The 25525-nt window shown below is 43.8% G+C and overlaps 1 long non-coding RNA gene across 2 annotated transcripts in view; it reads right to left on the bottom strand.

Annotated features, from left to right (window-relative positions):
- Positions 1–25525, bottom strand: part of LOC125637467 (uncharacterized) — a 124879-nt gene that overhangs the window by 13797 nt on the left and 85557 nt on the right. The window lies entirely within an intron of this gene.

Genomic DNA, 25525 nt, shown 5'->3' with positions numbered 1-25525 from the left:
TTATCAAAATGCTATCCTTTACTATATCAGAAAACACCCAGGAGTGGTACTGTAGCATCTTGGAGCCATTGTCATGGACCAAGAGCCACATAGTACAAACACAGAACAAAAAGATCTTCCCTGCCCCAAACTGTAGGTATAAGACAAGGGACAACATATAGATACAGACAGAGAGGGCAGTCAATATCAGTCAGCATGACAGGTGGTGGTCTCTGCACGCTAGCAGCCTGATAACTGTCAAGCTTTATGTAGGTTTCAGCAAAGGAGACTTTTGAGGAGGGATTTGAAGGTGGCTAGTGAAGTAGCTTGGCGGATGTTTACAGAGAGTGCCTGCCTCGCAAGCATGTGGGGCAGCATAGCAGAAAGCACTAAGATGTTTGTTTGAAAATTTAGGGCAGTGGAGGTTGACATCATTGGCCAATTGGAAGAGAGCAGCGAGAGCTTGATGGAGAATGAGAGATGTTAGGTAGAGTAGGGACTGAGTGAGAAGAATGAATACAAGCAGCTTATGTTTGATGTGATAAAGAAGGAGGTGACAATGGAGGGATTCAGAGGGAGAGCTGACATGGGTGAAGCAACAGGTTAGGAAAATAATCTTTGCAGCAGCTTTCTGAGTGGATATGAATGGGACAAGACTGCATTTGTCACTGCCAAAGAGAAGGGTGTGACCGAAATTAATATGCATGATGAAGAGTTTCGGAACAAGAGTTTTAGCTATGTGGATGAATAGGAAAGGCCGTATCTTAGGGTATGATACTGACATGTGCAGGTGTGATTGTAGCATGGGCACATGTTTGCTTTAATCTAGCTAGAATGGATAATAATGCCAGTGTAGACATGGTGGCACAGGTTTCAGCACAGGCTACCAATCAGAGTACTTACCCAAGGTCCCTGGAGGGCTTATACTCTGGCTTCTTGCCTGTGCTGAAATCCATGCCAATACAGCTGCACTGCTATCATTACCCAGTCTTGCTAGATAAAAGCTGGTACTGGTCTGCTTACCCATACTAAAAATCACACCTTCACTTTACAGTGTGGACATCTTATGCAGAAAGAATCAGCAAAATTTAAACATATCCTGGATGTGAGGGCCTAGCAAGAGTTCCCAGCTGAATATGCTGCCCAGGTTACAGGCCTGAGTGACAGGCTGAATGGTGATATTGTCTAAAGTGATCACAAAAGCAGGCAGTGGGGCGCGTTGCGGGGGGGAATTAAGAGCTCTGTTTTAGCCATGTTTAGCTTGAGCTGTCAGCTAGACATCTGCAAGTAAATGTCAGAGACAAGCCAATATTTTTGCTTAGACAGAAGGAGACAGGTGTGGAGTAGTGAGGTAGATCTGTAAGTCATCACCATGGAGATGGTAGTTGAATTTGTGTTTGCAGATGAGATTACCCAGAGATAAGGTGTAAAGGGTGAAGAGAAGGGGAACAAGGGTCGAGCATTGGGGCACCCCACAGAAAGCTGGAAGGCAGATGAGGAGGATCCTCCAAAGGACACTCTAAAGAAGTGATTAGAGAGGTTGGAGGAGAACCAGGAATGGGGAGAGACGCAGGAAGCCAAAGTAGGGCAAGATTTAAAATAAAGAAGAACATAATTGACTGTGTCCAAGACAGATGACAGATCAAGGAATATGAGAAAGGGGTACAGGTTCTGAACTTTAGCTAGGAAGACGTCATTATTAGAGACTTAGGTGAGAGCAATTTCAGTGAAACACAAGGATTGGAGAGAGTTTAGGATGGAATTGTGAGGCGTATGACCACATGTTTTTCAGGACCCAAGACAAACTACAGGGAAGATTTGAATAGGGTGCAAAAGTCCACAGAGTTTATTGAGAGAGTTCCCCACACATATACCCCATCACACACCCTCTCTCTCAAGCCAGTTCCCAAGGGACTGGACATAGATGTCGACTGTTCACCCTCCAACCCCTAGTCCCATGGGAGAAGAAGTCAACATTCAGGGGTGCTTTCCCTGCTTTATGCTGAACCTGAAAAGCACTTGGTTGAAGGGCTAGGTACCACATCATTAATTGGGGGTGTATTTCTTTCATAAACTTTATCCATCTTAAGGGGGTCTGATGCATAACCAGGCTGAATGAGTTCCCAAGGAGGTAATAACGATGTCATCCATTGTACATTTTACAGCCAAGCCTTCTTTCTCAATAGCAGAAGGGGCCAAATCCCTGTGAAAGAACTTGCAGCTAATATATAGCTCTGGACGTTCTTCTGACTGGACTTCTTGGAACAACACTGCCTCCGATCTGACATCTGAAGTATCGGTTTGCAAGTTAAATGTCTTCAAGAAATCTGGACTATACAGGACCAATTCCTCACACAAGCACTTCTTTAATGACTGGAAAGCTCTTTCAGAGGCATCGGACCAGCAGACCTTGCTCGGGGAGCTTTCTTTGATCTGGTCCATGAGGGGGCTGCTATTGTTAAAAATCTTGACACAAACTGTTGATAATACCCTGCAAGCCCCAGGAAACTTTGCTCCTATTTTTTCATCGTTCGGGCAGGACAGACTGTCAAGGCCTGCATCTTGTCTATCAGGGCGGGTCTTAGCCCTTCTCTGCAGTGTGTACAAAGTAAATAGTTTCCTCCTTTCCAGTTTTGCATTTGGCTGGGTTCACCATCAGCCCTGCCTCCTCCAGGGACCAGAGCTGATACATGAACAAGGTGGGTCTCCCAATCTCAGCTATAAATGATGACTTTCACGCTGTCTGGAGTGGCTCATGACAGGGTGTGACTACCTCAGGGCAGACTGTCAAAAACAGGGCAGACAACCCAAACTGCGGGTAAATTCTATAATTAGATTTCATCACAACCCAGTGACAAATGTGTGAAGCCTTGGATCACTACAACAGTCTCACCATGGGATTATAGACAGTCCACTTAGACTGTCCAGTCTATCTTGCCACTCAGGCAAGCTGGACACAGTGATAAATGGTCACTTACACCAAAAAAAAAACCCCAAACCAAAAAACCCACAATGTTCAGATTGCTTCCAGTCCCACAAGACCAGTCACTTACCCTAGATCTACTGGTACCTTAGATCTTACACCAAAGACAATGCCTGTAGCCAGTCCTGTAATAAAGTATCTAAAGGTTTATTAACTATGAAAAAGAAAGGAGAGTTATTTACAGGCTAAAACAAGCAAACATAGACACAAATGAGTTGCAATCTAAATCCTAAGAGTGACAGAGCTGTAGTGATCTGTCAATTCAAAGTGTCTTCCATGGCAGACCCAGAGGTAACCTTTGGCGGTCTCTGGCTTCAGTTTGGCATCTCAAGGCCTGTGACAGTGCAAACAACAAACAGATGGAACATTTTCCTGTGTCTTTGTTTTATTTCCTTCATTCAGTCTCCAAGTCCATAGGAGGAACTTCCTTTCACAAAGGATTTCCAAGATGTGATAGGGCCATTCACCAATCCTTTTTATTGTGATGTTCCTTGATGGCCCATCTGATTTGGATAGTTCTTCTGGAGGCATAGGGGAAAACACTCTTCCCATCTGAGGTCACAAGTTTAGAGCAAACAAAGTTATGAAGCAAAACTTACATATTTCCTTTTAGCATGGAATGCAGACATTACAAATAAGATGAATGCATAGAGCAACCTACAAACATTCTATAAAGTCTGAACACTAAATACATTCTTATAAGACTATTTTGAGCAACACTAACACATAAGTGAAGTGGTTGGGTCTCCAGCTATGAGTTTGTCAGTTCTTAGCTAATGCCTGCAGCCTTGTCAAGAGCTGGCATCTGACCTGCCAGCATCACAATGACGTCATCTAAGTAAGCAGCATCATATGTGCCCTAGGTCTGGAGATCTTAGTCCAGTCGCGGTTGGAATGTAGTGGGTGCCCCAGGCAGGCTAAAAGGCATAATTTGAAAATGGTATAAACCATATGGCCTGGTGATAGCTGCCTTCTTGCAGGATTCCAGTATGAGCAGAATCCGCCAGTACTCTTTGGTCAGGTCCAGTGTAGTGATATATCTGGCTTCCCCAACTGGTCTAGTAGTTCATGTACAAATTTGTAAATGGCAAGATTTACTTTCCAAAAATTGATACAAAATCTAGTGGTCACATCTGATATGGAAACTAACACAATAGTGCTGTGCCACTCACTGCAGGATTCTTTGATAAAGCTCTGCGCTAGCATGGCATGGAGCTCATGTTTTTCAGGAGAAGAGGGAAAGGGTTTTCCCAAACTCATTGCCCTGGCTCTGTTTGAATGTGGTGCTGTATTAAGTGAGTCCCACCTGGCAGAGTTGAGAAGGAGACTACCAGTTGCTGGACTTGTGCCCTTTGGTTAGGGTAGACTTTGTCCCTGACCTGTACAGGCTCGAATTCCCAAAAGCTCCTAATTCCATTTCTGGTGAGTAAGGGCCATAAACATCCCTCCTGGGCCTTCCATGGGTTTAGGAGGTTCACGTGATATATCTGTGTTGTTATCCATTTGTTCAGTTGCCTCAGCACATAATTTGCTTGCCCCACCTGCCAGATTACCTCATAGGGCCTCTGCCACTTGGCTGCAGGCCATAATGGGCTACATTCTCAGTCTTGAGACCCTGATCCTCCCACATCTCTCACACAAGGTCTAGGATTCCCCGAGGCTGCCTCCTAGATAGAAGTTCAAAAGGGGAAAATCCAGCTGATGACTGGGGAGCTTCCCACATAGCAAACAAGAGGGTGGGGGGAGCAGTTGGTCCCAATAGTGGAAGTCCATTGCAATACATTTCTTTAACATAATTTTCAGAGCCTGATTTAAATGATCAATTAGATCATCTGTTTGGGAGTGGAACAAGGAGGTTCAAAGAGTTTACATTTTTTAACATACCTCATGCCTCCTTCATGAGCCGTAACATGAAGTTGGTTCCCTGATCTGTTAAGACCTCCCAGGACAACCCACCTGGGTGAAAAATTTTACCAGCTCAGTCACAATGGTCTTTGCACTAGTCTAGTGTAAGTAGATCACCTCTGGGTACCGGGTACCATAACCCACAGTTACCAATATAGAGAGATATCCCCCTGCACTTTTCTTGAGGGGTCCTACCAGATCCACTCCTATCCTCTCAAAAAGGGTATCCACCAGTGGGAGAGGGAATAAAGGAGCCTCTGCTGCTCCTTTGGGCGCAACAAGTTGGCACTCAGAACAAGGAGCACAGAAGTCTGCTACCATTTTGTACATTCCAGGCCAGAAAAAAATAGCCTAAGATTCTTTCAAGTGTTTTCTTTTTACTGAGATGCCTAACAAATGGGGTGACGTGCCAACCACAGGACTTTCTGCAAGTATGTTGGTGAGATCAGGAGCTATGTTCACACTTCTCAGGTCTAGTTGTCCTTCTTGAGTTAGTAGCCTTTCTACTTGGAGTTCAAATTTGGGTATTGGTTGGCTTGCTGTGGACCCATTCAGGGTCTCGTCTGCCCATTGTTCTCTTTTTCAGTTGGAGAACATGGACAGAAGTTCTGTGTCCTGTAAGGGGGGATGCCTTGACTGTTTACCCAGAAGGGAGACTGAGGAAGCCTCCAGATGACCTGACCTACCTTCCCCAGTGTCTGCCTCCTCACCTTTCTTTACCCAATTCATGGGCCCTTTGGTTCTCTTCTCTGTGTTGTCTGTGGTCAGTGTCCTGGGGCTTCCTACAGTTCCCTGAATTTTTCCAGCACTTCCTCAAAATATTCCAAGTCCCAGCCCAAAAGTCACTGGGTAGGCCAGTGTTGAGGCTACTCGCACAGTGAGGAACTCCATATATTAGCTTATGGTCAGCTGCACTCAGGCACTAGGATATGACTTAACTTTGTTGTTGATAAACTGTAAATAAATCATCCCCCCAAGGGGTTCCTGCCCTTTATGAAGTGGTCCTACACCAGGGTCTTGCCACATTGTGAGTCACCAAGACCTGTGATTTTGATCCCATTTACTTGGATGGGAATGGTCAACTTGGCCGTTGATGGTTTTCAGGCCCAGTTTTCCTCAATCCAAAACTATATTCCATGAAAGTTCAGTTGTGATACATGGGGCCAGAATGTCCACTTGAAAGACAGAGATGGAGTCAGTCCATGACTCTAGCGCTTGGGCAGGTTCTACCTTGTGTGACAAACTGGTGCCAGGTCCCTAGTCTTTTCAGATGCTGGACTGTGGGTGGCGCCACGATTTTGGGCTGGCTCAAACCTATGTCATCCAGGTTTCCCTACCCATCCCAGACAGGGCCCCTGAAACTTCCTAAGGGCTTTCAAGGGTCACTGGTTTGCACCTGCAGTTTGGCTATTCTGACATTGGGACTCCTAGCTAAGTCTCTGAGCTGACCCTCTAGCCTCAGGCTGCCTCTCCCTGGGTGCCCCTGAGCAGTCATAAAATCTTCCATCAGTTGAATTGCCTCAGCGAGTGTTCTGGCTCAGTTCCTGAGTGCCCAGTCTCTTCCCCAGCCAGGAGTATCTGTGCAAACTGTTCTACGAGTATACATTCAGTGACCTATACAACAATCCATTTTTCAGGCTGCAGCTATCTCCAGCACAGAGCCTTCCATTTTTGGACAACCACATGAGACCAGTTTACCTAGAGATATTTTTTCCTCCTGGAACTGCTGCTGGCAGGTTTCCTCCTCCATTATGTCTAGGTAATCCAATATGTCCACCTCCACCAGTGCATAGTCTTATGCAGCCCTCACATCCAGGCCTCAATATATGGGTGGGGTGCCCCAATCTGTTACGGAGGCAGCAAAATGACCACTGGGCTACTGTCACCAACCTTCCAAAGGTCATGAGACAACCCCATCTTTGTCTGAGACAAGCCTCATCAGAACAGTTGTTCTCTCCTAGTGGCTGCAAATGGATTATGACTTGTTGAACCAATGTTTGCTGTTGCCCCCTAGCTCACAGACAGATGTCCCCAGCAAGACTAACTGCCATTCCCCACTGCGGGGTCCTTGAAGATACAGATCACTCAGGCCTCCATCTTCTGCAAGAAGTAGATCCTGCTCACATTTTCTACCACATGTGACCACATGCTCTTCAGGGTCCACAGCAAACTGGAGGGGAAACTCAAATAGGGTGCAAAAGTCCACAGAATTTATTGAAGCAGGCCCCTACAACACTCCTAGGCAGAGGTTCCCTGCCACAGACACATTAGGCCCCTCGGGCCTGCTCCAGGCAGCCCAGACAACCCAGCAGCCTTTAGGCCACACAGGTTTATTCCAGATAGTACAGACACCCCAATACATCTTTTAGTAGTAAAACAATGTAATAGTCCAAAAAACAAACTCAATAGTCCTATTCCAGACCTACCTTCCTCCAGAGGCATCTGGCAGTCAACAGTCTCTGCAGACATGCTATGCTATGCTATGCTGGGTTGGGATGGGATGGGCCTTTCCTCAGGGAGCAAAGGACAGGACACATGTTGTCCTTCCTGCTCAGCTCACTACTGAACTGTCCTCTTTCCTTGTTAACTGCCTCTAGCTCACAGACCAGATGCTCCAGAGGTAGTGAGTGCAGGTGTTACAGGGCAGGGCTGAGCGGGCCCACAACAGCTTATTAACCCTTGCTGGCTCACTGTGGGGTTGGTATACCCCATCAGTAGAAGAGGAATTACAGACCGTGACTATAGAAAGTACATTCAGTGAGCTTAGAGATGAAAGGGAGAACGGAGATGGGTGGCAGTTGGAGAGGCCAGTGGGGTCTAGCCTGGGGTTTTTTTTGAGATGGGAGGGACTGAAGAAGATTTGTATTGTGAGGGGGGTGCTCCAAAGGCGAGTGAGAGATTAAGGCAAAGAATAAGGAAGAGAGGAGAGCAGCAGAATACAGACCCTGGACTTCAGAAAAGCAGACTTTGACTCCCTCAGGGAACTGATGGGCAGGATCCCTTGGGAGAATAACATGAGGGGGAAAGGAGTCCAGGAGAGATGGCTGTATTTTAAAGAATCCTTATTGAGGTTGCAGGAACAAACCATCCCGATGCGTAGATAGAATAGTAAATATGGCAGGCAACCAGGTTGGCTTAACAGTGAAATCCTTGCTGATCTTAAACACAAAAAAGGAGCTGACAAGAAGTGGAAGACTGGACAAATGACCAGGGAAGAGAATAAAAATATTGCTCAGGCATGCAGGAGTGAAATCAGGAAGGCCAAATCACACTTGGATTTGCAGCTAGCAAGAAATGTTAAGAGTAACAAGAAGGGTTTCTTCAGGTATGTTAGCAACAAGAAGAAAGTCAAGGAAAGTGTGGGCCCCTTACTGAATGAGGGAGGCAACCTAGTGACAGAGGATGTGGAAAAAGCTAACGTACTCAATGCTTTTTTTGCCTCTGTCTTCACGAACAAGGTCAGCTCCCAGACTACTGCACTGAGCAGCACAGCATGGGTAGGAGGTGACCAGCCCCCTGTGGAGAAAGAAGTGGTTTGGGACTATTTAGAAAAGCTGGACGAGCACAAGTCCATGGGGCCGGATGCGCTGCATCCAAGAGTGCTAAAGGAGTTGGCGGATATGATTGCAGAGCCATTGGCCATTATCTTTGAAAACTCATGGCGATCGGGGGAGGTCCCAGGCAACTGGAAAAAGGCTAATGTAGTGCCCATCTTTAAAAAAGAGAAGAAGGAGGATCGGGGAACTACAGGCCAGTCAGCCTCACCTCAGTCCCTGGAAAAATCATGGAGCAGCTCCTCAAGGAATCAATTCTGAAGCACTTAGAGGAGAGGAAAGTGATCAGGAACAGTCAGCATGGATTCACCAAGGGCAAGTCATGCCTGACTACTCTAATTGCCTTCCATGATGAGATAGATGAGGGGAAAGCAGTGGATGTGTTATTCCTTGACTTTACCAAAGCTTTTGACACAGTCTCCCACAGTATTCTTGTCAGCAAGTTAAAGAAGTATGGGCTGGATGAATGGACTGTAAGGTGGATAAAATGCTGGCTAGATTGTCGGGTTCAACAGATAGTGATCAATGGCTCCATGTCTAGTTGGCAGCCAGTATCAAGTGGAGTGCCCCAAGGGTCGGTCCTGGGGCCAGTTTTGTTCAATATCTTCATTAATAATCTGGAGGATGGCATGGATTGCACCCTCAGCAAGTTTTGCAGATGACACTGGGAGGAGAGGTAGAAACGCTGGAGGGTAGGGATAGGATACAGAGGGACCTAGACAAATTAGAAGATTCGGCCAAAAGAAATCTGATGAGGTTCAACAAGGACAAGTGCAGAGTCCTGCACTTAGGACGGAAGAATCCCATGCGCCGCTACAGGCTAGGGACCGAATGGCTCGGCAGCAGTTCTGCAGAAAAGGACATAGGGGTTACAGTGGACAAGAAGCTGGATAGGAGTCAAGAGTGTGTCCTTGTTGCCAAGAAGGCCAATGGCATTTTGGGGTATATAAGTAGGGGCATTGCCAGCAGATCGAGGGACGTGATCATTCCCCTCTATTCGACATTGGTGAGGCCTCATCTGGAGTACTGTGTCCAGTTTTGGGCCCCACATTACAAGAAGGATGTGGATAAATTGGAAAACGTCCAGCGGAGGTCAACACAAATGATTAGGGAACTGGAACACATGACTTATGAGGAGAGGCTGAGGGAACTGGGATTGTTTAGTCTGCGGAAGAAAAGAATGAGGGGGGATTTGATAGCTGCTTTCAACTACCTGAAAGGTGGTTCCAAAGAGGATGGATCTGGACTGTTCTCAGTGGTAGCAGATGACAGAACGAGGAGTAATGGTCTCAAGTTGCAGTGGGGGAGGTTTAGTTTGGATATTAGGACAAACTTTTTCACTAGGAGGGTAGTGAAACACTGGAATGGGTTACCTAGAGAGGTGGTGGAATCTCCTTCCTTCAAAGTTTTTAAGGTCAGGCTTGACAAAGCCCTGGCTGGGATGATTTAGTTGGGGATTGGTCCTTCTTTGAGCAGCAGGTTGGACTAGATGACCTCCTGAGGTCCCTTCCAACCCTGATATTCTATGATTCTATGAATAAACCCCACCTTTATTTCATGAAGTGTTTAGTAGACAGATAGTATAACAATCATGAATGCCAGCCATGGTTGAAATAACTTTGAGAAGCGCCCCAAAAGGCCTTCTGCACCATAAAGGATCTGCAATTCACCTGTGTCAAGGGACGCACAAGGCTTCTAGTCTTAGACTGTGGGTGCAGCACCCACTTGGCAGGGCACTCCCTCCATGCCATATAGCTGGGCTCCACGCTAGCTTAGAATAGGACAGGAGGAGGGGAGCATTGTGGTGAGGAGTATTCAGATTTAATGTACAGGGTTTCATTGGCTGGGAACTTTTGTACGGGGTCAGGAGCCCCGCTTCGCATTCTGCACATAGCCCAACTTCTCAGACTTTTTGAGTGAAGTGGTGAATTTCACCCTAAATGCACATTCTCACAGGCATTTTTCTACTGCTCTTAAGCAAAACACATTCAGTTACCTAAGCAACTGTCATATCATCAGGTTATGCTAGCTAAAAGAAATCCATATAAATATGTGACAACCCCTTTGTACCTTGTTTTCTAGGAGAAATCTGTCTATTAATATACAGATATGCCTGAGCTAATATTTAGTAGATTGTACTCTATTAAATTACCTTATAAACTGTTGTCACAACCTGGTCCCAGTCCTCCTCTCTGAACAGACCCCAATCAGTTGTGATTGCCTCTAATCACTGAATCCTGTGTGCTTGTAAGCTTCCTTGGGCCTGGATAGTAACTCATCATTGATCATATCTCTGGGTCTCCTAGGCACACTTCCAACGTGAAGGCCCTGGTCTGACACTTTTCTCTGGCAGTGGAAGCCCACTGTCTATCTGACTACACCAGCACCTCAGCCCTCCCAAGCCGCCAGTTGCTTAGAAATGTTCCTCCTAGCTATGGGAGCTCTGGTTTCCTAGTTACTCCCTTCAGGGAAAACATAGCAGTAAGGCAAGCAACACAAGTTTAGCAAAGGGATTTCTTAGGGCTTGTCTACAAGACAACACTCAGGAAAATTAATCTGAATTAACGAAAGGCATAAATTTAAAGTGAATTAGTTAAACTGCTTTAAAACCCTGTCTGGACACTCTCAGTCAGAATTAAAGTGCCTTTAATTCAGTTTAGTTAAATTCACTGGAATACACTGAATGAAGGTCACTTTAATTCTTAGTGAGAGTGTCCACACAGGGGTTTAATGCAGTTTAACTAATCCACTTTAGTTAATTTGGATTAACCTTCCTGAGTGCCCCCATATAGACAAGCCTTTGAACACATGCACCTGGGCATGCACTCATACATTTTACTCTTGAAGAAGAGAATTACAGATCTATAGAATACAACAAATTCCTGAACACAATTGCCCTCAGTGTCCTCACTACCCCTGTGAGTCCTGAATTTGGTCCGAGTCCTTTACATTGCTAACCCTTCTGGCCTTTTTGGTAGGGGGGCCACTCACACATTATATAGCAGACATTTGGGTACTTCCAGGAATGGTGTGGGCCTTCCCCTACCGGCATAACCCTGGCATAACCTCAAACATATGGTGCATTGAAGGGTTCACTGCACAGGGGGTGCCTTTTAAAAGTGTTTCACCCAGCACCCACTGGCATGAAATTCCACGCCAAGTCACACTGGTGGAGGCGGAGCAGTGCACTCTTCAAATGGGCATCCCCGAACAGTACCGGACAAAGCCATGTCCAGTTTTGTCTGAGTACAGGATGGGAAACAAACCCTAGAAAAGGATAGGTTTCAGAGTAGTAGCCGTGTTAGTCTGTATCTGCAAAAAAACCCAGGAGTACTTGTGGCACCTTAGAGACTAACAAATTTATTAGAGCATAAGCTTTGTGGGCTACAGCCCACTTCATTGGATGCATTGAATGGAACATGTAGTAAGAAGATACTTTTTATATACAGAGAAGGTGGAAGTTGCCATACAAACTGTAAGTGGCTAATTAATTAAGATGAGCTATTATCAGCAAGAGAAAAAAAAACTTTTGTAGTGATAATCAAGATGCCCATTTAGACAGTTGACAAAGAAGGTGTGAGGATACTTAACATAGGGAAATAGATTCAATATGTGTAATGACCCCGCCACTCCCAGTCTCTATTCAAACCCAAGTTAATGGAATCTAGTTTGCATATTAATTCAAGCTCAGCAGTTTCTTGTGGGAATCTGTTTTTGAAGCTTTTCTTTTGCATAATTGCCACCCTTAAGTCTTTTACAAATCTGACATCAGGAATCATAACATTCAAAAACCAGTAGGAGAACACTTCAACCTCTCTGGCCACTCAGTAAAAGATTTAAGGGTGGCAATTTTGCAACAGAAAAGCTTCAAAAAGGGGCCACAGCAATGGTTCTCTCAACCCACCCAGCAATATTGTTAACCTATCCAACTATACTCTCAGCCCAGCAGAAGCAGCTGTCTTATCTCGGGGCCTCTCCTTCTGCCCCTCCACCCCCACGAACATGATACAGTTCTGTGGTGACCTAGAATCCTATTTTCGACGTCTCCGACTCAAGGAATATTTCCAAAATACCTCTGAACAACATACTAATCCACAGAGGCCTCCCTACCAACATTACAAAAAGAAGGATTCTAGGTGGACTCCTTCTGAAGGTCGAAACAGCAGACTGGACTTCTAAATAGACTGCTTGCGCCGACGTGCACGGGCTGAAATTGTGGAAAAGCAGCATCACTTGCCCCATAACCTCAGCCGTGCAGAACTCAATGCCATCCACAGCCTCAGAAACAACTCTGACATCATAATCAAAAAGGCTGACAAAGGAGGTGCTGTTGTCATCATGAATAGGTCAGAATATGAACAAGAGGCTGCTCGGCAGCTCTCCAACACCACTTTCTACAAGCCATTACCCTATGATCCCACTGAGAGTTACCAAAAGCAACTACAGCATTTGCTCAAGAAACTTCCTGAAAAAGCACAAGAACAAATCCGCACAGACACACCCTTGGAACCCCGACCTGGGATATTCTATCTACTACCCAAGATCCATAAACCTGGAAATCCTGGGCGCCCCATCATCTCAGGCATTGCCACCCTGACAGCAGGATTGTCTGGCTATGTAGACTCCCTCCTCAGGCCCTACGCTACCAGCACTCCCAGCTACTCCCACTGACTTCCTAAGGAAACTACAATCCATCGGTGATCTTCCTGATAATACCATCTTGGCCACTATGGATGTAGAAGCCCTCTACACCAACATTCCACACAAAGATGGACTACAAGCCGTCAAGAACACTATCCCCGATAATGTCACGGCTAACCTGGTGGCTGAACTTTGTGACTTTGTCCTTACCCATAACTATTTTACATTTGGGGACAATGTATACCTTCAGATCAGTGGCACTGCTATGGGTACCCGCATGGCCCCACAGTATGCCAACATTTTTATGGCTGACTTAGAACAACGCTTCCTCAGCTCTCGTCCCCTAATGCCCCTACTCCACTTGCACTATATTGATGACATCTTCATCATTTGGACCCATGGAAAAGAAGCCCTTGAGGAATTCCACCATGATTTCAACAATTTCCATCCCACCATCAACCTCAGCCTGGTCCAGTCCACACAAGAGATCCACTTCCTGGACACTACAGTGCTAATAAACAATGGTCACGTAAACACCACCCTATACCGGAAACCTACTGACCGCTATTCCTACCTACATGCCTCCAGCTTTCACCCTGACCACACCACACGATCCATCGTCTACAGCCAAGCTCTGCGATACAACCGCATTTGCTCCAACCCCTCAGACAGAGACAAACACCTACAAGATCTCTATCAAGCATTCTTACAACTACAATACCCACCTGCGGAAGTGAAGAAACAGATTGATAGAGCCAGAAGAGTTCCCAGAAGTCACCTACTACAGGACAGGCCTAACAAAGAAAATAACAGAACGCCACTAGCCGTCACCTTCAGCCCCCAACTAAAACCCCTCCAACGCATTATTAAGGATCTACAACCTATCCTGAAGGATGACCCTACACTCTCACAAATCTTGGGAGACAGGCCAGTCCTTGCCTACAGACAGCCCCGCAACCTGAAGCAAATACTCACCAACAACCACATACCACACAACAGAACCACTAACCCAGGAACCTATCCTTGCAACAAAGCCCGTTGCCAACTGTGCCCACATATCTATTCAGGGGACACCATCAAAGGGCCTAATAACATCAGCCACACTATCAGAAGCTCGTTCACCTGCACATCCACCAATGTGATATATGCCATCATGTGCCAGCAATGCCCCCCTGCCATGTACATTGGTCAAACTGGACAATCTCTACGTAAAAGAATAAATGGACACAAATCAGATGTCAAGAATTATAACATTCATAAACCAGTCGGAGAACACTTCAATCTCTCTGGTCACGCAATCACAGACATGAAGGTCGCTATCTTACAACAAAAAAACTTCAAATCCAAACTCCAGCGAGAAACTGTTGAATTGGAATTCATTTGCAAATTGGATACTATTAATTTAGGCTTAAATAGAGACTGGGACTAGCTAAGTCATTATGCAAGGTAGCCTATTTCCCCTTGTTTTTTTCTACCGCCCCGCCCCCGCCCCCCCCGACGTTCTGGTTAAATTTGGATTTATGCTGCAAATGGCCCACCTTGATTATCATGCACATTGTAAGGAGAGTGGTCAGTTTGGATGAGCTATTGCCAGCAGGAGAGTGAGTTTGTGTGTGGGGGGGGGTGAGAAAACCTGGATTTGTGCTGGAAATGGCCCACCTTGATTATCATGCACATTGTAGGGAGAGTGGTCGCTTTGGATGAGCTATTACCAGCAGGAGAGTGAGTTTGTGTGTGTGGTTTTTGGAGGGGGGTGGGGGGGTGAGAAAACCTGTATTTGTGCTGGAAATGGCCCACCTTGATTATCATACACATTTTGAAGAGAGTGGTCACTTTGGATGGGCTATTACCAGCAGGAGAGTGAGTTTGGGGGGGGGGGTGGAGGGTGAGAAAACCTGGATTTGTGCTGGAGATGGCCCAACTTGATGATCACTTTAGATAAGCTATTACCAGCAGGAGAGTGGGGTAGGAGGAGGTAATTGTTTCATGGTCTCTGTGTATATAATGTCTTCTGCAGTTTCCACAGTATGCATCCGATGAAGTGAGCTGTAGCTCATGAAAGCTCATGCTCAAATAAATTGGTTAGTCTCTAAGGTGCCACAAGTACTCCTTTTCTTTTTGCGAGTAGAGACTAACACAGCTGTTACTCTGAAACCACAAGAAACTGCTGAGCTTGAATTAATATGCAAACTAGATACCATTAACTTGGGTTTGAATAGAGACTTGGAGTGGCTGGGTCTTTACACATATTGAATCTATTTCCCTATGTTAAGTATCCTCACACCTTCTTGTCAACTGTCTAAATGGGCTATCTTGATTATCACTACAAAAGTTTTTTTTCTCTTGCTGACAATAGTTCCTCTTAATTAGTTAGCCTCTTACAGTTTGTATGGCAAATTCCACCTTCCCTGTACGCGTATATATATATATATATCTTCTTATGATATGTTCCACTCGATGAAGTAGGCTGTAGCCCATGAAAGCTTATGCTCGAATAAATTTGTTAGTGTCTAAGGTGCAACAAGTACTCCTGTTTTTTTTTTCCCTAGGAGTACACTCCTGTTTAATATTGGATGAGTGACCTGCCTAACTTCTTGGCCTACGTATCATGTTTCTGGCAGTGAAATGTTTTGCTTAGACAACATTCCTCTTTTAAAACAGCCTCAGACACCTTTTCTGTCCCTGCACTTCCACTGGACCTTTCCAAGCTCCAGTCCCCTCTCTCCCCTCAGCTTCTTAGTAGAGAGTCTTTCAAAGTCAAGGGCCCCGCTGATAGAAAACCCATCATTCCACTGCAGTCATTCAATGTTGATGGCCTTTTATTGCTCTGTCACAGCTTCTGAGACATAGTCTCTTCACTAAGTGTCAAGTTCCTGCTTCAAAATGACTGCTCAAAGCCACAGTAAAGGTTACGTTCAAAATGGAGTCTGAACTACAACAAGGCATTCACAAAACCAAACTGGAATTTATAAGCCAGTATAGGCATAACTCCCAAACCTGCCGTAAGTTTCCTGACTGTGCCTGTCAATTAAAAGTATAAGCTTTCGTGAGCTACAGCTCACTTCATCGGATGCATTCAGTGGAAAATACAGTGGGCAGATTTATATACACAGAGAACATGAAACAATGGGTGTTACCATACACACTGTAACGGGAGTGATCAGGTAAGGTGAGCTATTACCAGCAGGAGAGCAGGGGGAAAAAACTTTTGTAGTGATAATCAAGGTGGGCCATTTCCAGCAGTTGACAAGAATGTCTGAGGAACAGCAGGGCGGGGGAAGGGGGGGAAACGGACTGCAGGAAATGGCCCACCTTGATTATCACTACAAAATGTTCCCCCCTCCCCGCTCTCCTGCTGGTAATAGCTTACCTTACCTTATCACTCGCCTTACAGTGTGTATGGTAACAACCATTGTTTCATGTTCTCTGTGTATATAAATCTCCCCACTGTATTCTCCACTGAATGCATCCGATGAAGTGAGCTGTAGCTCACGAAAGCTTATGCTCTAATAAATTTGTTAGTCTCTAAGGTGCCACAAGACCTCCTTTTCTTTTTGCGGATACAGACTAACACGGCTGCTACTCTGAAACCTGTCAATTAAAAGTGTGTTCAGTATAACAAGGAAAAAAGTGAAGGACAGAGTTTGAAAGAAGAAGCCAGCTCTGAGAAGAGACAGAAAAGCTTGTCTGTGTGTGAGCAGGTGGTCATTGGTAACTCCATTAACTACCCCAAGTTTTATTGCTGCTCTGACTCCATGGCAAAAGGGGTGGTTTGTTACTAAAGCTATTCTGAATAAAGGTGCTATAAGAATCCTAGGCATTTTGTCAGTCAGGTGGCCAAGCCATTGTGAAGAACCAGGAGTTATACATAAGAGTGTTTGACGAGCTCAGCTCAGCTCACCCTTTGACAAGGTCCATATGCATAGGGTGCTGATGATTTTGATATTCATCCTCCTGGTGAATTCTCATAATAAATTATTGATTTGCACACTTCCCTCCTTTCTTTAACAAGGTGTGTGACAGCCTGTAGTTCTGCATAAGGATGGACCTGGTTAAATCCAACCCCCCTTGTAAACTCCATCACCTTTCAGATTAGTAATCCAATCTGCATCATAGAAGAATGTTAAGTAATGAATTACAATTTCAATCTTCCTGTCACTGAAAATAAATTATTATATAATCTATGCACAAGGAAAGGAAGCATTTCTGTTTGCTCATATTTCATTACAATGCAGAGACTCAGGCTAAATTAAGGGAATGTCTACACTCTGAAGACTATACCAGCATAGCTCTGTCTTCTTAGCTATGCCAGCATAGCTCAGAAGACACCGCCTGCACTGACAGGAGTTTTTCTGTTAGTGTAGGAACACCACCTCCCCAAATGAGGGTAGCTATATCGATGGAAGCCCTGTTCTATCTACACAGCTGCGTCTACACTGGGGATTACAGAGTAACAGCCGTGTTAGTCTGTATTCGCAAAAAGAAAAGGAGTAGTTGTGGCACCTTAGAGACTAACCAATTTATTTGAGCATGAGCTTTCGTGTAGCTCACAAAAGCTCATGCTCAAATAAATTGGTTAGTCTCTAAGGTGCCACAAGTACTCCTTTTCTTACTGGGGATTACGTTGCCATTGCTAAAACAGTCAGGAATGTGGTTTTTGCACATCCCTGATTGATGTAGCTGTGCTGATATAACTTTTTCATTGTAGACCAGGCCTAAATGTAGACTAGATTCTCAGTTAGTGTACCTCTATTGAAGTCTATGTTGATTTATGTCAGCTGAGGATCTGGCCATTGTGACTATGTGTTTAGGTGAAAGTGAAATTCTGTTATTTTTATAGAGCGTCCTTTGTTCCACTTACTTGGCTCTTTTAAAAATATGGTAGAAAATGAGAGACAGCTGCCTAGTTTGTCTTGGTTTAAAAATAAAAAATAAAAAGCCTAATGCTGCCTTTATATTCATTGAAAAGAATCACATTTCTAAATGTTACTCTGAATGGGACAGTTTTTCTCTGATGAGAGGGAGGGACAGTTTCCTACTGAGTGAAAATGCCATCTAGGATATGCAGCATAAATAAGGCAGTTAGACTGTAGGATTAAAGCCCAGAAATGGGGAAATTCATACAAAAGGAACTTAAGTAACCAGCAGCAAAGGATATGTGCATTTATCAATACAATGAACAGCTCCTCGATATGAATTTTTGTTTTTGGCCAGCACAGCCGAAGAGTTCCAAAATGTGATTTTCCCCCCTACTGTTTTTAAGGCCAACATGAACATAAACAGTAGGAGGTCAATACCTCTCAAATTTACACCCGAGCCTGTTAAGTATGGGGATGAAGGGTTTCCTGGGGCTGCTTTGCAGTTGTTCTTTTCTGTGCCACTTTTAGATGTTCCACTTTGATATGCAAAATAACACAGGCACAAATTTTAAATCACCTGCTAAACAACATGACAATCTTATCTCACTTTACCTTTCAAAATGTAGTCAACTGATTTGGTCTTTATTATAGTAGACAAGGATTTTATTTTCAATGTGGTAGAAGTTGGGGCTTTCTTCATTAGATTTTATAAGAGAAAGGGATAATTGCCAAGTCCAACTGAGCCCAAAATGTAAACAGGTTTTTTACAAAATGAAGGTCACTAGGAAGGTTTTCACAAAGGCATCTTTGTAAATAACCATATAATGTAATAAACTGCACCCCGTAGTATTTGTTACCCAAATACTGGAGGATTGAGCTAAGGCTAGACGTCCCACCTACAAAACTACCAAACTGAGAAGCAATAAGTCTAATCACAGCATCTCCCTTCCCTCCACCTCTGTTCAAGCCCCTTACTTGTAAATGCAATGGATTTAGGATTCTGCGGATATAAGGGATGTGGGTAGGTAGTGAGGGTAAGTAGCCAAGGAAGAGTCACTTCATTTGGCCTATTCCTTGATACACCCATGGGTCAATACCCACAGGAATTAATGCTGTCTGTGTTAGGACTGATTTCTGTGCGGTTCCCACTCCACAGGGATAAATTGTCTCTGAGGAAGGGACAAGGTGCAGACAGAGATACTTTAATAGCACAGCGCCAGATCAAGTCATGCTACCAGGTGGGGCCTAGTGAACAAGGGCCGTCCCTCTAAATGAATACCTCGGCCTACAGTAGATTCTCAGAGATCTCCATGATTTTCCCATAGTTATTGGTATAACTGCAGGTTGGAATGCCATGCCCTCCTGCTTACTCCACCATGTTCCCCAAACAAGTCACTTGTCTGAAACTCCACAGCACAGAACGCTGAAGGAAAGAACACCTGTGAACACCTCCTTTAGTTATTCAGTGTATTGTACCAACACTAACAATAAACATGCATAATATATTCCATGCTCAAAAGCATCTGGGTAGCTACCAAAATATAGAGTGGTCATTATGAAAGGTCAACATTTGCCAGCAATTGATATCTGAGACACCATATTTTTTTCCTGTCCTAAAAGATCTCAGATACCACAATGAGCTAATTATTGGTAAGTATTGATTTGTTTTTAAATGGGAATAGCTGCAGTGGATTAAACAAAATAATGGGTAATACTAAATTCAAAATAATAATTAATAATGCTATCACAACAGTTATGGAGCCCTTTCCATCCAAGGATCTCATACCACAGCAAAACAATTAATTAAGCCTGAGGCACATTTCTGATTATTTGGCCCACAAATGAAATACAGCCGTCTTTAAGGTGAAACCTGGCAGGTATTTAACATAATTCAACAGTCTGGAAAGAACCTGAAGACTACTTTATTGAAACTACAAGGGGAATTTAGCTGGACAGAATATAATGACTTGATTTGAAATTAGGATCAATCATTTGCTGTTACTCTGTATCTTTTATGACCACAAGCAGTCAAGACTTGTTTTATGACTCACAGAGTTGTACCAGAACCAGGATTACAGTATCTGTCTGTTATTTTTGTGGGTGCTTTATTCCATTGCTGAAACTGCAAAGCAACTTTAAACTCTGTGCATTAAAAATTGATAAAAGTAGATCAAAAAGATTATTTTAAAAGTTCTTCTGGGAAATGTTTATTTGTACATTCAACATTACAATATAAATTACTGTAAGTGAGTTAAAGATTCAGAATTAAGAACATACTGAATCATTTTTTAAAAAAACTTGAAACATTCTTTCTTTTATCAGCTGTTCAATAGCCACAGCTCTTTTTAGTTTTAAAGTTTACTTGTGAACTGGTGAAGTATTCCATAATACGAAATAATACCCGACAAATTCTGCTGTCCCACTGCTCTAAATCCAGAGTAACTGCCAGATTTACACCAGCATAACTGAGAGTAGAATTTGACCCTACATTTCAGGACATTTTATGCTGTATGTTAAGAACTATATTTTGGACAATCATGGCTGAAGAGTTCTCAGGCTCTCCAATGGGAAACTAAAATAATCGGCTATTTGGCCACAATTTTGCATAAGCATTCTAGCAGATTTTTTTTCCTTTGCTGTGCTACAATGTCTACCACACATTGACCATTATAATTTAATTTATAGCGCTGTAGTTTTCCTTAGCATGCAGTTTATAATGTTCTCCGTGGTACTCAATATACAGCCTACTGCAGGGATCGGCAATCTTTGGCATGCGGCCCGTAAGGGAAATCCGCTGGCAGGCCGGGACGGTTTGTTTACCTGCAGCATCCGCAGGTTTGGCTGATCGCAACTGCTACTGGCCCCGGTTCGCCATTCCAGGCTAATGGGGGCTGCGGGAAGCAGCAGCCAGCACGTCTCTCGGCCCACACCACTTCCTGCAGCCCCCATTGGCCTGGAACCGTGAACCGTGGCCAGTTCAGGGAGCTGTGATCGGCCAAACCTGTGGATGCTGCAAGTAAACAAACCGTCCCGGCCCGCCAGCGGATTTCCCTGATGGGCTACATGCCAAAGGTTGCCAATCCCTGGCCTACAGATTACTAGCAGTTCCTGGACATGTTTTTCAAGTTCAATATTTAACTCTGGTTTCTCGCTCTCTAACTGGCAGGGTCTGAAACTGTGGTGGAGTCAGCTCAGTCAGCCAATGAGGACAAGGGACATCTATAACAACTCTTGAGGCTATGCAGATGTGTTCCTGAGGAACCTATGTACAGCCCTCCTCAGCTGGAAGAGCAATGGACCCATCTCAAGGTTGGTGGTAGGTAGAGCTTTGAAGTTACTGAAGAGGCATAAAAGTTCTCCTGAGGAAACAGTATTCAACTGTTGTAAAATTCTGAAATAGACGTTTATAACTATGAAAATGTAATAGAGCCTGTCTAATGTGAAAACTGGAGGAATTATTGCTTCATGAAAACAACTGATGAAAGAGTATGTATTTCAAAGCATAAAAGTTCGGCAGTGTATATATTACACAATATACAGTAATACCTATGGTGATCTGAGTGCAGGTCCAGATAGTACTGGAGGAGTTTATTTCTACAATCAAAATGTAACTGAGGAATTGTTATTTTTCATGGGGGAAGAATCTAAGGGTTCCTCTTAACAATACAATACAGAACCATCTCAAGCCCCTACCCAGTAATCTGGGAAAACTAAGCATTACCCTTGAGCACCTCTAAGAGAGTACTTCCCCACTCATAAGCAGTGAGTCTGTATATAAGAAAATTAAACTTTTAAGAAAAGGAAAAGGGAATTCAGTATTAATTTGGGAAAGCACCACAACCTTGTTTAAAAACATATAGCCATAGGCAAACACATACCCCACAATACATTGGACAGTGCCCTTTGCTTCAATTTCCCATCTTGCAGACTGAAAGTCCTGTCATGCTGTCTGGAGTGGTTCATGACCATGAGTGCCAACTTCAGGGCAGACTGTCAAGAAGCAGGCCAGAGACTCCAAACTGGTTGTGTGTTCTATAATTAGATTTCACCAACCCAGTAACAAGTGTGAACTCCTAAAGCACTATAAACGTCTTACCATGGAGTCATAGACAGTCCCCTTGGGCATTCTAGTATATCTTGCACCCCGACAAGCTGGACTTTGTGATAGTTGGTTGCTATACACCAAAGATCACAAAATATTCAGGTTGCTACCACTCCCAAGAGACCAGACACTTACCCCAGGTCAATTTGATCTCACACCAAAGACAACACTTGTAGCCAGTCCTATAGTAAACTAACTAAGGATTTATTAACTTAGAAAAGAAATGAGAGAGTTATTACAAGGTTAAAGCAAGCACATTTATATACACAGATGAGTAATAGCCTATGGTTTCCAAAAGGTGACAAAACTGTAGTAATCTGTCATCTCTGAATGTCTTTTAGGGCTGACCCAGGCTGACCCTGAGGATCTCTGCTTCTCTTTTGTAGCTTCAGCCCTGTCAGAGTCCAAACAGAAAAAGAGATGAAAAATGTTCTTGTCTGCTGTGTCTCTTCAGGAGTGTGTAGGGGCAATTAGCTAGGTCTTTGTGTTGCAATGTCCCACAATGGCCCACTTAATTTTGATAGCCTTCTTGATGTGTACCAGATGATCCCCCTGACAGGTTCACAGTTCCAGAGGAAACATTTTTTACACGTATGAAGCAAAAACTTAATTACCTCCTTATAGCACATAATTACAATATTATGAGATGAATGTTTGCAGCAACTTACAAGCATTTCGTAGACTAAACACATTGTCATAAATTCCATACCCATCTTAACCCTACTAGCACACAGGTGAAACAGACTGGTTTCTAGCAATGAATGTGTCAGTGCTCGACTGAGGCCTAAAGCCTCGGCAGGAGCTGGCATCCGGTTTGCCAGCACAAGTCTGATGAATGACTGTCCCTTTAACATGCCACTCCCCCTTTCTTCAACTGCAGCCCACTCCCAGTTGATTGTCCTTAGTCAGCAAAGACCCAGGGGGGCGGGAACATCGAACATTGCCTCTGCTGCTGCCACCTCTGCAACTAAAGCTCACTGAGGCTGCCACTGTTATCTCTGCAGCTGCTCGCCATTTGAGCTGTTCACTCTGCTGCCACTGGTCACTCACGCACCACCACCTCTGCCACTCTTATTTCTGCCACTGCTGCTGCTTGCCACCTCATTCCACTTCCGCTACGATGCAGTCTGAGGTTCCCCCACTTAACTCAACTCTTAGTGATTTCACTGGATAGCGGGGAACTTCTGTCCTGCTGCCTGTTTGTTGTCTTTCACTGTAACACTGTCCCCATTCCACGCCTAAGGCTTAGTCCCTGGACCTGCTCTTCAGTGATTTCAGCTCTAGTAATCACTGAATAAGGACTCTTAATTGAGTCCAATCAGCTCAGTCTTTAAACACTGGAGAGGGAAGGGTCAACTGGTATCTAGACAGTGTCCACATGACCAGGCATTGGCCTGACCTGGTACATGACCTGGTAGGAACATGACCTGGTAGGAACACCTGTCCCCTGTCATCTTCAGCAAGTGAGGTTCAGTGTAGTGTGACACCCTCAATCAGGGCATGATAAGTACAGTTCTGCTGGCCTTTACCCATACAGTGAGGATAACAACATTTCATTACCCCTGCATTCAACACAAAAGTGAATTTTAACTCAAAACGAACCAGAATTGATCACTTTGGCAAAGCAGGTTTGTCTGCTGAACACCAAGGCAGAGAAGGAGTGTCTTTGCAAATACAGTCTGCTCCTGAAGTCTCTTCCCCTGGGGCATCACTAGCTGTCAGGGGAGAGCTCATTCAGACACTGCTTACATGTAGTACCATGACTGGGGAGTTGTAACTCAAGAGAGTGCTTTTTCACTGTTTTTATACCGTACTGGGCTTTTTCTATTTTCTATTGCTTCCCTGAAGCAAGAGGGGAAATGAAATTTAGCTATAAGGGATGAAGACTACGTATTTGTATCTGAGCATACAAGGATCATGGAAAGAAAAGAATATGTAATGATTTATTTGTGTAGGTGAATCAGACCTGCACAGTCATGCTCACGCTAACTTTAAAAGGTCAATTTTAATTATATGTTCTCTGCTCCAGATTTTAGCCCTCTGCTCCAGGATTATTTCCTTCTCCCTGATATTATTTTCCCCTTCTTTGAGTACAGATTGTGTCCTATGTTCAGTTCACGTATATGGCTTTTCCCAGTATCAGTGCTATATAGCTGTCAAGTCCTGCATAATTATGAGTGTTATGAATGTATCTACTTTTTAGGAAAGATATAAAAAAAACAAAACTACTACTCATGGCCTTAGATGCAGAAGTCAAGACAAGGGCAACTTGTTTATCAGATCCATAATCACTTGATTTATTTTTTAGAGATTTTGTTTCTATAGTTTTATTTTTAATCTCCTTTTCTACATATGCTTAGAACAGACTTGCTGGTTGAACTGTGGATTTAAGTTATGAATGAGAGCATTTGTCCTGTGTTTTCTATATTAATATGCAATGTACTCTATATGTAACCTCTTTATGTGACTTCATTGGTTTAGATTTCCAGCTACAGATTCTATTTAAATAGAAATATTTGTAAATACAGGAAAAGGTAGAAATTCCAAGCCTGTAAAAGCAAAGTAATTGAGAAAATAAATGACCTACAAGTCGGTAATCAAATCTCTAACGTCATGTCTTGAAAAGGAATCATGGGATTGCATACTAAATACTTGACATTATTTTCTTTGCTCCCAAAGAGAATATGACTTTCCTGTGCAAAACATTCAAATTGTCGTTTGTGTCCTGTGCTCTCAGCCCTTCAAATTGTTTAAGACTTTAAAATTTAATCAAGGGATTTCTTAATGGAGGCTAAGGAAGAGCAACATCAGAAATACATTTGACAAAAAGGTAACAAATTTCTACTTAATTATTTACAATGGCCCTATACTGCTACTTGGAGACACAAAGCAGTCAGGCTCCTGAGCATCAGATCCAGCAGTCTGGAAGGACAAGGGCATCAATTCGTCCTCACACCATGCAAACAGTTTCTAAGATTGCATCTTGTTGATCTTGATGAAATTATAAGTCTAGGATCTGATGCATTGTGCCAGTAATTTACAATCACAGGTCACTCTGAGTTGAATGTTTTGAGGGCACATCAAGCCCACTTGTCATTTGCATGCAGCGCATTTTATCACCTACAAGATGTTTTTTCATCAAGCTGCCAGATAGGCATTTGCAATTCTCCAAGGCCTGTATTTTAAAAAAATGACCTCTTTTCATCCATCACAACATTAAAACAAATGTCAATGCAAAATGCAGTATTAAAGCAATTAACCTATTAACTTGAGATCAGGTCTTTGCCATTTTGCCATTTATGGAGTGACAGACTCTCTCACTTGGTCATTGACATCTGGACTGGGCCAACTGTCTGGTCTTTCAGAATGCTGTTTCAGTTGATTACAAAAATATGAAGTGCCCTTTTTCCTGCCACTTGGGACTACACCTTGTTAAAGTTTTAGCTGTGTGTTTTCCCATTGTTTGCCCATTTAAAAAATAAGGGATGTGAAGTCTGGCAGA

This window comes from Caretta caretta, chromosome 1, assembly GCF_965140235.1.
Source record: "Caretta caretta isolate rCarCar2 chromosome 1, rCarCar1.hap1, whole genome shotgun sequence".
In the NCBI taxonomy this organism is placed as follows: Eukaryota; Metazoa; Chordata; order Testudines; family Cheloniidae; genus Caretta; species Caretta caretta.
Note: the sequence above shows the minus strand (reverse complement) of the source record. Positions and strands in the feature narration are given on the sequence as shown.